This window comes from Ostrinia nubilalis, chromosome 27 (genome assembly GCF_963855985.1).
Source record: "Ostrinia nubilalis chromosome 27, ilOstNubi1.1, whole genome shotgun sequence".
NCBI classification, from domain to species: Eukaryota; Metazoa; Arthropoda; class Insecta; order Lepidoptera; family Crambidae; genus Ostrinia; species Ostrinia nubilalis.
The window spans coordinates 1284362-1295568 of NC_087114.1; positions in this window are offsets into that span (position 1 = coordinate 1284362).

An 11207-nucleotide genomic window follows, 5' to 3' on the forward strand; every position below is an offset into this window, starting at 1 on the left:
GAGTCTGTTATACAATTATACATATACAAAATCGCAAGTCTCAATGTCACCCAAGCTTAAACCATACTGTTAAACAGAGCGCCTTTGTCACACCGAGAATCGAACCCGCGACGCGTGGCCTCGCATACGAACGTGCCTAATCGCGTGCGAGCTTCAGGTAAAAATCTCATATGGTTTTTATATGGTGACCACAGTGTAACAACCTTCAGTACGTTTTCGTTCGTTCGATTCAGCCACAGGACGTCCACTGCTGAACATAGGCCTCCCCCAATTATTTCCAGATTGCCAGGTTGGTAGCGGCCTGCATCCAGCGCTTTTCTGTTACCTTTATGAGGTCATCTGTCTACCAAAGTTTTTGGCGTAGCTTGAATTAAGGACACTCGCTGAAACATATTATAGCTCACAAGAAAGGTATACTTGATACTGTCCTTGAAAAAGAGGCTGACAATAGTGACTAAGTTTCTTGCGCTACTTCTTCTCAGCACTGGTCCAATTATTGTCCTGGTGCAGTGGTAGGGTTAAATTAATACTGGGACGTGTAAAAGTGCTTTTTAAAAGCCTCATTGCAAAAATAAATGAGTTCATGTATATCTTTTCTTAAAAGTTATCAAACTTTTGTTTAGTATGTCATCAGTCAGGTACCTGTCATCTGCTTTGCACTGGAGGGAAGTCGAACCTTAATTTCGAACTCCTATAATTATTCTTCTGATTAATTTCGTTACTGGTCCAATGACAGTAACTTTCCCCCGGGACAAACTTGACCTTCACTGGTTGGGTTGTTGGCGGTCAAGCTGTAGATCCTGGCTACACAGGAGTTGCAGCGGTGGGAACGAGAGGTGGGAATAGTCCCGTTTGGACGTAGGGCTACTACACCATTCTGCGTTATGGTTTTTCTACCATAGTTCTAGATTTTAAAATGTGCAAGGTTTATTATGTAGGTGATGTTAAATATGATAATGGTAGGACTTGTACTTTATTAGCTTTTTAAATCTTAGACCCTTTAATTTGAGTTATTTTTAATAATGCTTTTGGTTGAGAATTTTTTAGGACTTTGTTCACAAAATCATGGTATTTTGTAGTGATTCCTAATATTTTTTCAAAAATAATGTTTCTTATGTTATATAATTATGAGAACGTGTAGCATTGTTTTAGTGAAAGTTCCATCAAAATCGGTTCAGCTGTATAGAGATTAGCAGGAAAAATATACTAAGTTACTAATCTTAATCTTTAAAAACTTTTTGTTATTAATCTCGTAATTAACTGTCATAACCATTAAGTAAAAGCTTTTAATTTTGTCATAATTATACAAACGGACACATCTATTTTATTATTATTATACATATTAATATAGATCTTAGCAGTGAATGTGATTCTATAAAAATATTAATTTATGTGATAGTTACATAGATATCACTCTTTCTAATGTTAAATAATCTATACTTTATAGAATATTATTATTTTACCATAATTCGAACTAAAATCTAGAGATTGCCATAAAATATTTAAAAGAACTCGTTCAATACACCAAATTAATTATCCCCATAATATCGCGTCCCACTTTAATTTATTTATTGCGTAATTAATGGCTGAAATAAATGCGGGACAACTTGGAAAGTTTTTCCATCTTGTGGGACGGGACGGTTTCTCCAGGGACGGTTAAACACAAGTTGACAAGGCGTTAAGTATGTCTACCGGTAATTTTTAGTTCTTAATGTCAAATAAACGTATTTTTTTTCTTTCTATTTATTAATACAACAAAATTGATACAGTGCGAGTAGTGAATTTTCAGCTCTCTTCTCTTTTCTTTAGTCTAATTATATGGTTTTGGTACCACCCCCTGAAATGAGGAGATCCGTAGGAGAACCAGAGTGACTGACATAGCCCGCAAAATCGCTAAAATCAAGTGGCAGTGGGCGGGGCACATAGCTTGTATATAGCTGATGGCCGCTACGCCACGCCACGAGCCGGAAGACGTAGCGTGGGCAGGTGGACCGACGATCACTAGGTGGACCGACGATCTGGTGAAGGTCGCGGGAGGCACCTGGATGCGAGCGGCACAGGACCGGTATTTGTGGAAATCCTTGGGGGAGGCCTTTGTCCAGCTGTGGACGTCTTTCGGCTGACACGAACGAACGAACGAGCGATCTTGCGATCTTGACAGGCATACATGGAAAACCCGAAAATTGTAAGATCAAGCTCTATAGTGTGTGCCTACTTTTGTAAGTTTACGATTCTTGACAAAAGATGTTAAAATTCAGTATAGAACTACATTATTACTTTTTTTAGTTTTATCAAATTCTTGGGATTCGTTGATAAACTAAGGATTAGACGATAAGTCAAAATTTTAGTTTACTGAGAATAAAGAATTTAAAAATATACTACATAGGTACTCGTATTGTTGAGTTTGAGTGATTATAATAATTATTTTATTACGTCACCAGATGATTTATTAATAAACTAAAAATTTGACGATAAATAAAACGAATCGATGTTTAGTTCAAAATTTTTAAATTATTATTATCAACTAAACCTCAGTTAACTAACGGTCCGTTAACCCTCGCGGTGTCGCTGGCCGGCGCAGGTGTCGCTTAAGCCGCGGAGTGACTCTCCGCTCCGCTCGGCACCGTGTTTTACTACAACGCTTCTCCGCTACAAAATTGTGTGAATTAATTAATAACGTAATGGTTAAGTGGCTTTTAGTGATATCAGAAAGATAGGTAAAATGAATTTTATTGCAAGAAAATACACGCCCGTATCACAAACGATGCTTGCTTATGTGAAGCAGGAAATCAAACGCACAGCGTTGAATAGAGCTCTGTGATTGATTCGTTTGTCACCCTGTGCGTCCATGCGCACTGTGAGACCTCATAGTAATGTTTGTGAATACTGGCCTAAGTGGTAGTGGTACGCACTATAGCTTTTCTTCTTACCTATCCTACAATATAAAAAGAAAAATGAAGAATGTTCCATGCTTATTACCTTTTGAAGCAAACCCTACTGAAAGGAATTTTCACACAGGCAATAAGTAGCTATTCTTTACTTTAGTATTTCAGTTTCTTATAACTATCTTAAATTAAATACTTTACAATATTTTAAACTTTCACGTTTAAATACTTTAAGCAAACCGTATACCGGTTTAAAAAATATTTTTTTTGGGTAACTAGCAATGTTTTTTTGTCTTTTGTCCTAAAATATCACATTAAAATCATAGCTAACTCCAATTTAAAGATACCAATAATCTAGCAAAATCTTTGCAGTAACTTTTCATATAAAACCACACTGCCATTCCTTACAACTCAGTATGCTCATAGAAATGTTTACAATACATCGTTAGTCAACAAAAAATCTAGATTTTCCCGCATCAATAGGCTGACATGCTGCCTAAGTTTCCGATTTCAGACAATCTTCCTGCCTGTATAAGTATATCTAGAACTTGCATTATTATTTTTTTGAGAAAGCAAACATACTTTACTGAACTTTGACAGAACAAAAAAATGTGTGGAGTCGTAAAAGTTACATATTTTTAACCACAATGGTAAAGTTCTTGGCCTGCATCTCACCATGTAGCTCTGGCAGAATAAATATAGGACCACTGGCACTCTTTCCGTGGATGTCGTAAGAGGCGACTAAGGGACAAATATGCGAACATCAGGCCTCCCCAACCCGTCTGGCCAGCGTGGGGAGTGTAGGACAAATCCTCTTGCCTCTGGTAAATTAGAGTGGGTCGTGCTCCTGCAGTGGAGAGTTAATGACCTGATGATGGGGAATCTTACCCTTCATAGCATCAGATGCGAGTAAGATCAAACGCAACTCATTTCTCATTTTCCCATTAATCAGTCCTACCTTTCATAACCATTATTTGCAGTGGTCCTACCAATAGTACTATGGTTACTGCATATAGCTCTAGCGCTTAACTAAGTAAGCTCCCTACAAAAAAAAACTTTTTAATCTAAAACTGCAAACCACAGCACCCCTGTCCATATAAATGCTTTAGGCACTAAAGCATTTTTTTTTCTTACAAAAACACTGAAATATGAAAAAGCGACTCCACCGCACCCCTGTCCATAAAAATGCGCATCCGTTGACTCGAACCCGCCCAGGGCTGTACCAATTAGCGGCGTCCGGCGCGCCGGCATTGTGCGCCGCGCGCAACCCTGCATTGTACGGTTCGGCAGATGCCCTGTTAATGTTTGTAGGCGTAGTTCGAAGGAATACTTATTAAAACTAATATTGAGGATTTTTGAGAGATTTTTTCTTGAAACCTTTTTTATTTGATGATTTTTTTTGCAAGAAGAATTTTTAATTAACCCATGTGTGAACAGTGTGAAGCAGCCCTGCATTGTACTGGTTTGGAAAATGCCCTGTTAGTATGTGTAGATTAAAGTTTGAAGTCGCAGGAGGTGCCTGGATGCGAGCGGCGCAAGACCGGTCTTTGTGGAAATCTTTGGGGAAGGCCTTTGTCCAGCAGTGGACGTCTTTCGGCTGAAACGAAGTTTGAAGGAATATTAAACTAATATTGAGCATTCATAGCATTTTTACATGTAAGTACTAGCTTTTGCCCGTGGCTTCACCCGCAAGAAAATTAAGCATCCCTTTTAAAAACCGAGATTAAAGCTATCCTATGTTTTTTCCTTGAGGACTTCTTCCTCATGAATCGCTCGTTGATGAAAATGTTAATGAGACTAGCAGACGCAGTGAAGGATTTTACATTATACAGGGTGGAAACGATAAGTGATCTCACTTTCAGGATCAGTAACCAGTTTTTCAATATGTTGTATAGTTTAGAAATAATCGAGTTAACGTTTCCACCCTGTATAGAATCGTTCGTTTCAGGCGAAAGACGTCCACGGCTGGACAAAGGCCTCCCCCAAGGTTTTCCACGATGAACGGTCCTGCACTGCCCGCATCCAGGCTCTTCCCGCCACCTTTACCAGATCGTCGGTCCACCTAGTAGGAGGCCCCGCCCACGCTACGTCTTCCAGCCCGTGGTCGCCACTCGAGAACTTTTCTGCCCCCTGGACAGAAAAGTTGCAGTGATAGATTATTTTTATTGTAGTTCGAACCCCAGACCTTCTAGCCAAAAGACTCCATCCCACCACTGGACCCCAGTCAATACTATTTTTAATGAATTCCTATGATATGAACTAAGCCAGTGAAAAACACAAGTATTCGAGTATTTACTTTCAGCATGAATGCAGCGAGTGCATCTGAAATGTACCAAATATTATATTTTTTGTGAAAAGAGCACATTTTGCGAACGCGTCGAGAGTTGAGTGGTTAAAAAAATATGCTAGTGTTGGGTGAGGTGGCGATATTTTAAATCGATGATTTTTTGCTTGATGGACTGGAGTAAATTTTAAATCTAAGTTTCTTGGAGTTTATTTGGCGTATAAAGGAATACTTTGTCAATTAAATTGGCTTAGGAATGTTGCCGTGGGACTCTCCCCAATGTACATGTTAATACAAAATTTATAGGCTCTCTTAAAGAGTACCATCAATAAAATTGTTAAAATTACGTTAATTTCATTTGTAAGCAATGCCTATCGAAACTGTGCGAAGGCAAATTGATATTTTGCGATATATCCTTTGTTTTTATGGAATGTTTATTTGTTCTTATAAGTTAACTAGTCACCCAATAAAAAGGGGCATAGCAGACTTATCAATTTGGAAAGGGATCAACGCCGTATCGCCTTTCACGAGCTGTCATCGCCTTTCGCGCACTGTCAACCGCGAGGCGAGGCTTTTACGTTATGGTGTGGATCAGAGCCTGTTCAGATGACGGATACGGCCTAAGTGTGCGTTGCAGCATGGAGTTTCATACAAAAAATACTGACCGCCTCAAGTTGATACGGTTAGTACGGTTACGATCCCTTTCCGGGTTGATAAATGTGCCACTACCTTACACCCGTCTATACAAACGATGCTTGCTTAAGTGAAGCAGCAAATCGAACGCACAGCGTTGAATAGAGCCCTGTGATTGGTTCGTGTGTCACCCTGTGCGTCCACGCGCACTGTGAGACCTCATAGTAATGTTCGTGAATACGGGCGTTATAGTTTTTGCACATTGGACATTTTGATATCGATAACCATCAATAACATCGCATGTCCCATCCCTACTCTAATATGAAGAGAAGGCCCAAAGTTTGCATTTGTATATTTTCAGCGAAAACCTTTTATGCCCGCGTTAACTAGCGCATACCCGGCATGGATTGAAAATTATGAATTCCGATACGTTTTTAAGTTATTAAAATGATGGATTCACTAAAGGTACATTGCTCATTACTACATAGCACGAAAGCATGCTACTATTGAGCAATTAAAATAAATAATTAAAAAATAAAATAAATATCCTTGGACATTTTACACCACTCTTTTAGTCCCAAACTAAGCAAAGCTTGCACTATGGGTACTAGACAACGGATATAAACATACGTAAATACTTTTATTATACATAGCAACACCCAGACCCATCATAGAAATTAAAATTCATCATTTCAATTTCTGCCCGGCCGGGAATCGAATCCGGGACCTCTCGGCATAAGTAGTCTGTTCCGAACCACTACACCAAACGGCCGACGAAATTGCTACTTATAAGAACTAGGTTCTGCCCGCGACTTCATCCACGTGGAATAGTTACTTTGGGCTAGTGTTAATAGCCTATAGTCCAAATGGACAGTCTTCAATACCGATTTTTTTTTCAAATCGAACCAGGAATTAGCGCTTTCAAGCTAACAAACTCTTCAGATTTATTATATTAAAAGTTAAATATTTTGAATTTTAAATGATGTTCTAGTCTGTCTCTATGTTTTTTATTTCAGGAAAAAACTTATTAAATTAGTTTATTAGCTGACATGGCGAATTTCGTACCGCCTACATCAGAAATAACGTAGGATTCTAATGGTGAAAGAATTTTTTAAATCAGTCCAGTAGTTTCGAAGCTTATTCAATACAAACAATCAAATCTTTTCTCTTTATAATATTAGTGTAGAATATTAGGCAGGCCTCCCACTAGGTGGACCGACGATCTGGTGAGGGTCGCGGGAATTGCCTGGATGCGGGCAGTGCAGGACCGGTCTTTGTGGAAATCCTTGGGGGAGGCCTTTGTCCAGCAGTGGACGTCTTTCAGCTGAAACGAACGAACGACCGAAAATGTTGTAAAATTCTTTAATTTCGTCACACTCAATTAATAACATTATTTTCAGTTCAATATTCCATGTAGTGTAAGTGCGAAGTGTTGTATGAAATTGGACGAATCGTGTATGGCCCGGGGCATGAACTGGACATGCAGTAATAATGCAATTGATGTGTAATTTGGGAATGTATGATTAACCATTTAAATGCAGGTGTAAGTGTGGTTCGGTGTGGTTAGTCGGAAATTCGTATTTTACATTTCATACACTCTATTTATCTGATTTTAGCCACGATAGCCCAACGGTGAAGTGCTCGGACTGGCCGACTTGAGATCCGAGAAACGCGGGTTCGAATCCCACCGCCGCTCGACTATTGTGGTGAGCCCACTCGTAACACAAGCTTATTTAGCTTGACACGAGAGGCTAATGGGACTATTAGTTTGTGCAATAAATACAAATAGCTAATACTCTTTAAAAATATTTCATTCGCTTTACAACTATAAAGAATCGTTTTAATACGAATATTTCTTTGTCTACAGGCATTGCGGTTGAACGTGAAAAGGTAAGTAACCTTCATATTATTCATCATCATCATCATTTCAGCCACAGGTACTCCACTGCTGAACATAGGCCTCCCCCAATGATTTCCTTTAGCCGGTTGGTAGCGGCCTGCATCCAGCGTCTTTATAAGGTCGTCGGTCTACCTTGTGGTTGAACGTCCTACGCTGCGTTTTCCGGTACGCGGCCTCCACTCCAGAACCTTGCTGCCCCATCGGCCGTCAATTCTGCGTACTATGTGCCCTGGCCATTGCCACTTCAGCTTGCTAATCCGTCGGGCTATGTCAGCGACTTTAGTTCGTTTACGGATCTCCTCATTTCTGATTCGATCACATAAAGAAACACAGTGCATAGCCCTCTCCTCCTTTCCTCTAAACTAAAGTCTATACTTTTTTAAGATCACTTAAATAGTTTTGTAATCATTAATCTTTGAAACATGGCAATTAACGCTAAGTCTATAATTACTTTCGTTTTTAATTGCTCTGGTACCATAAGGTGTAGGTTCTGTTCCCGGGTCATTGGCCCTTGTAATATTTCCTAATAGACATGCCTGCGGTGTAATACGTGTTTTTGTGAAGTAAAAAACTTTGTTATAAATAAATAAATAAATAAATCTTTGGACAATTTCACACAGCGCCAGCTAGCCCCAAAGTAAGCAACTTAATGCTTGTGTTATGGGTGCTAGCTTGACGGATACACTACTTATATACTTTTTTTTTTAAATACATACATATTATACATAGTAACACCCAGACCCGTCACAGAAATTAAAATTCATCATTTCAATTTCTGCCCGCCCGGGAATCGAACCCGGGACCTCTCGGCATAGTAGTCCGTTCTGAACCACTACACCAAACGGCCGACAAAGACTTACATACCAACTGGTATGTAAGTCTTCTTATACTAGCTTTTGCCCGTGACTTTGTCCATAGAAGTCATCAAGGAAGTATCACTCAAGGATAAACGAAGCTCTCTACTGGTGAAAGAAATATCACTTTTGGTTCAGTAGTTCTAGAGAACTTCCTACGAATTTTTGTATGGAACAGCTTTTTTCCTCACTCTATCACTGTAGCACTGGTCTAAGTTGTTCAAAACACTAGTATTTCTTCTGTGGCAGAACCTTACCTGGTAGAAAGAGTTTTTAAAGTTAAAAAATATATTGCCTCAAATGGGAATCGAACCCACGACCTTTGCGACTACTCTGACCGAATTTTCAATTTGTTTAATTTGTTTGTGTGTGTGTATCTCAAAGTACAAAGCACACTAATCAACCAGGAAACGGATCGTAATCGTATCAATTCAATTCGGTCAGTATTCTTTGTATGTAACTACATACTGCAACGCACACTTATCTGCGCCGTAAGGTAAACGCCTCGCGGCAAAGGCGATACGGTGTTGTTCCCTTTCTGCGTTGATAAGTGTGCTGTGCACCTTTAATCCTAAAAACTTTGACAAACCTTTGTAAAGTAATAATAACCCTGTATATCAATTACCAATCAGATCCCTGTTGAGCTGTAATAGGTCGCCAGTTTGACTCCCGCGGTTCCTGAGGTGTGGTCTGTCGGTCGTCATGGTGACTGGCTCACAAACTATGGTTATCATTGGTTGTTTTAACTATGGGAAACCAAATTATGCATGTAGTTTTGTAGGTAAGTTCCTATTATTAACTAAGGCCCGGTTTTTTGATTCGTAGTTAAAATAACCAATAATAGTCAAATTTGACAGATGTCAAATGACAAGTGGTTAAATATCAGAAAAAAATGTTTTTCTAACAATGGTTAGTTGACTTTTAGTACATTTTTTAGTACATAGTTAACATTTTGTTCATATTTAACCATTAGTAGCAAAATTTAACAATTTGTTATTTTAACTATGTATCAAAAAACTGGACCTAAGTAGCCTTTGTTCGCGACTTCGCTCGTGTAGTGTTAAAAAATAACTTAATTTATTTGCCTAATTTGTTATTTTGAGGGATCTTTATACTAGAACTTTGTTATGTCTCGACAAAATCACTATACTTTGTCGAAATATCTCACGTATTTAGACTAAATGTAAGTGAAGCCGCGGGCAAAAGTTGGTTTACTGTACCTAAATATTAACATTTGCTAATAGTGCTTCTTTTCTTCATACTTAAAATTAACAAAAATTGTCGCTAGTGGGAATCGAACCCGCAATTAGCATCGTATACCGGCACTTAAACCAGCCATAGTTGTAGAGGGGCTCTCTATGTCTTGTTAATTTGTAGAATTTTTAAAGTAGGTACTTACATAGATAGACTCTTACGCCCGTATTCACAAACGCTGCTTGCTTAAGTGAAGTAGCAAATCGAACGCACAGCGTTGAATAGAGCTGTGATTGGTTCGTGTGTCACCCTGTGCCACGCGCACTGTGAGACCTCATAGTAATGTTTGTGAATACGGGCGTTAATAGCTTACTTAATACTCTACCACCACTTAAATTAATTTACCTAAATAATTCCCTACATGTATAACTTCTATGGTTAGTTTTTGTTTGGGATTTAGTTGCCATGACAACGGATTAAACCACTCCCAAAAATACCACACCCAGATTTCGTTTATGGTTTCTACCACACCTTTACCCTAATACAGTGTTCATTAGTTAAAAATGGTTTCAACATCAGGTCATTGAATGCCCGTTTTCACCATCAATCCCTAATTTTTAAGTGACCCTTTAGGGTAGGTAACACATAACAGGAATTTTGTTTTCATAGGGATCACTTAAAAATTAGGGATTGATGGTGAAAACAGGCATTTGTCTCCTTAAGTTTGGAATCTTAATTTTCTATTTTCTTGTTGAGGCTCTACAAAAATAGGTCTCCATATTTACTTCAGCAAAACATCCATAATACTAAATTATAATATTTTCTTTTTAGACTTGGATGGATTGGTGATGTCTTGCATATAATGTGGTTTTATGTTTAAGTGCTCTATCTAGGAATCGAACCTAGAACATCTTATTTGAAAGAGTCCAATAGAAATTGAGATGTCTTTCTATAGTTTGGAGACCATGTTTTCACAAGATTTAGTTATTTGAAAAAAGCAAAACTCAATATAATTGAAAAATCTTTATTTTCAAACAGCTGTTTTTAACAGCATTTTTACAACATTTTTAGAAAACAGTATAAAAATAGATAAGGGTCACAAATTAATCAAAGTAGTACTACCTAATATTTTATTATACCAAAAGAGATGACATAACGATACCTCTGGGCTCAAAGGTCGTAAAGGACAAAATACCGAAAATGAGTTATTTATACAGTTTTACTCAGAATTTAATTCTCTATCGATCTGTATATTTAGTTTGTCGAAATTCCCAAAAAAAGTGCCTTTACGACCCATCATATTTGATAAGCTAAACAGAATTCATCGTGAAAATTGGGATGTAAATACCATTTGATTTTTTAGTACAGTTACCATGGTAGTAAAGAACAAGTAAACACAAATTTTTGGGCGTATAATGTACATGTAGTATATCTATTGTCCTATACAACCTTACATT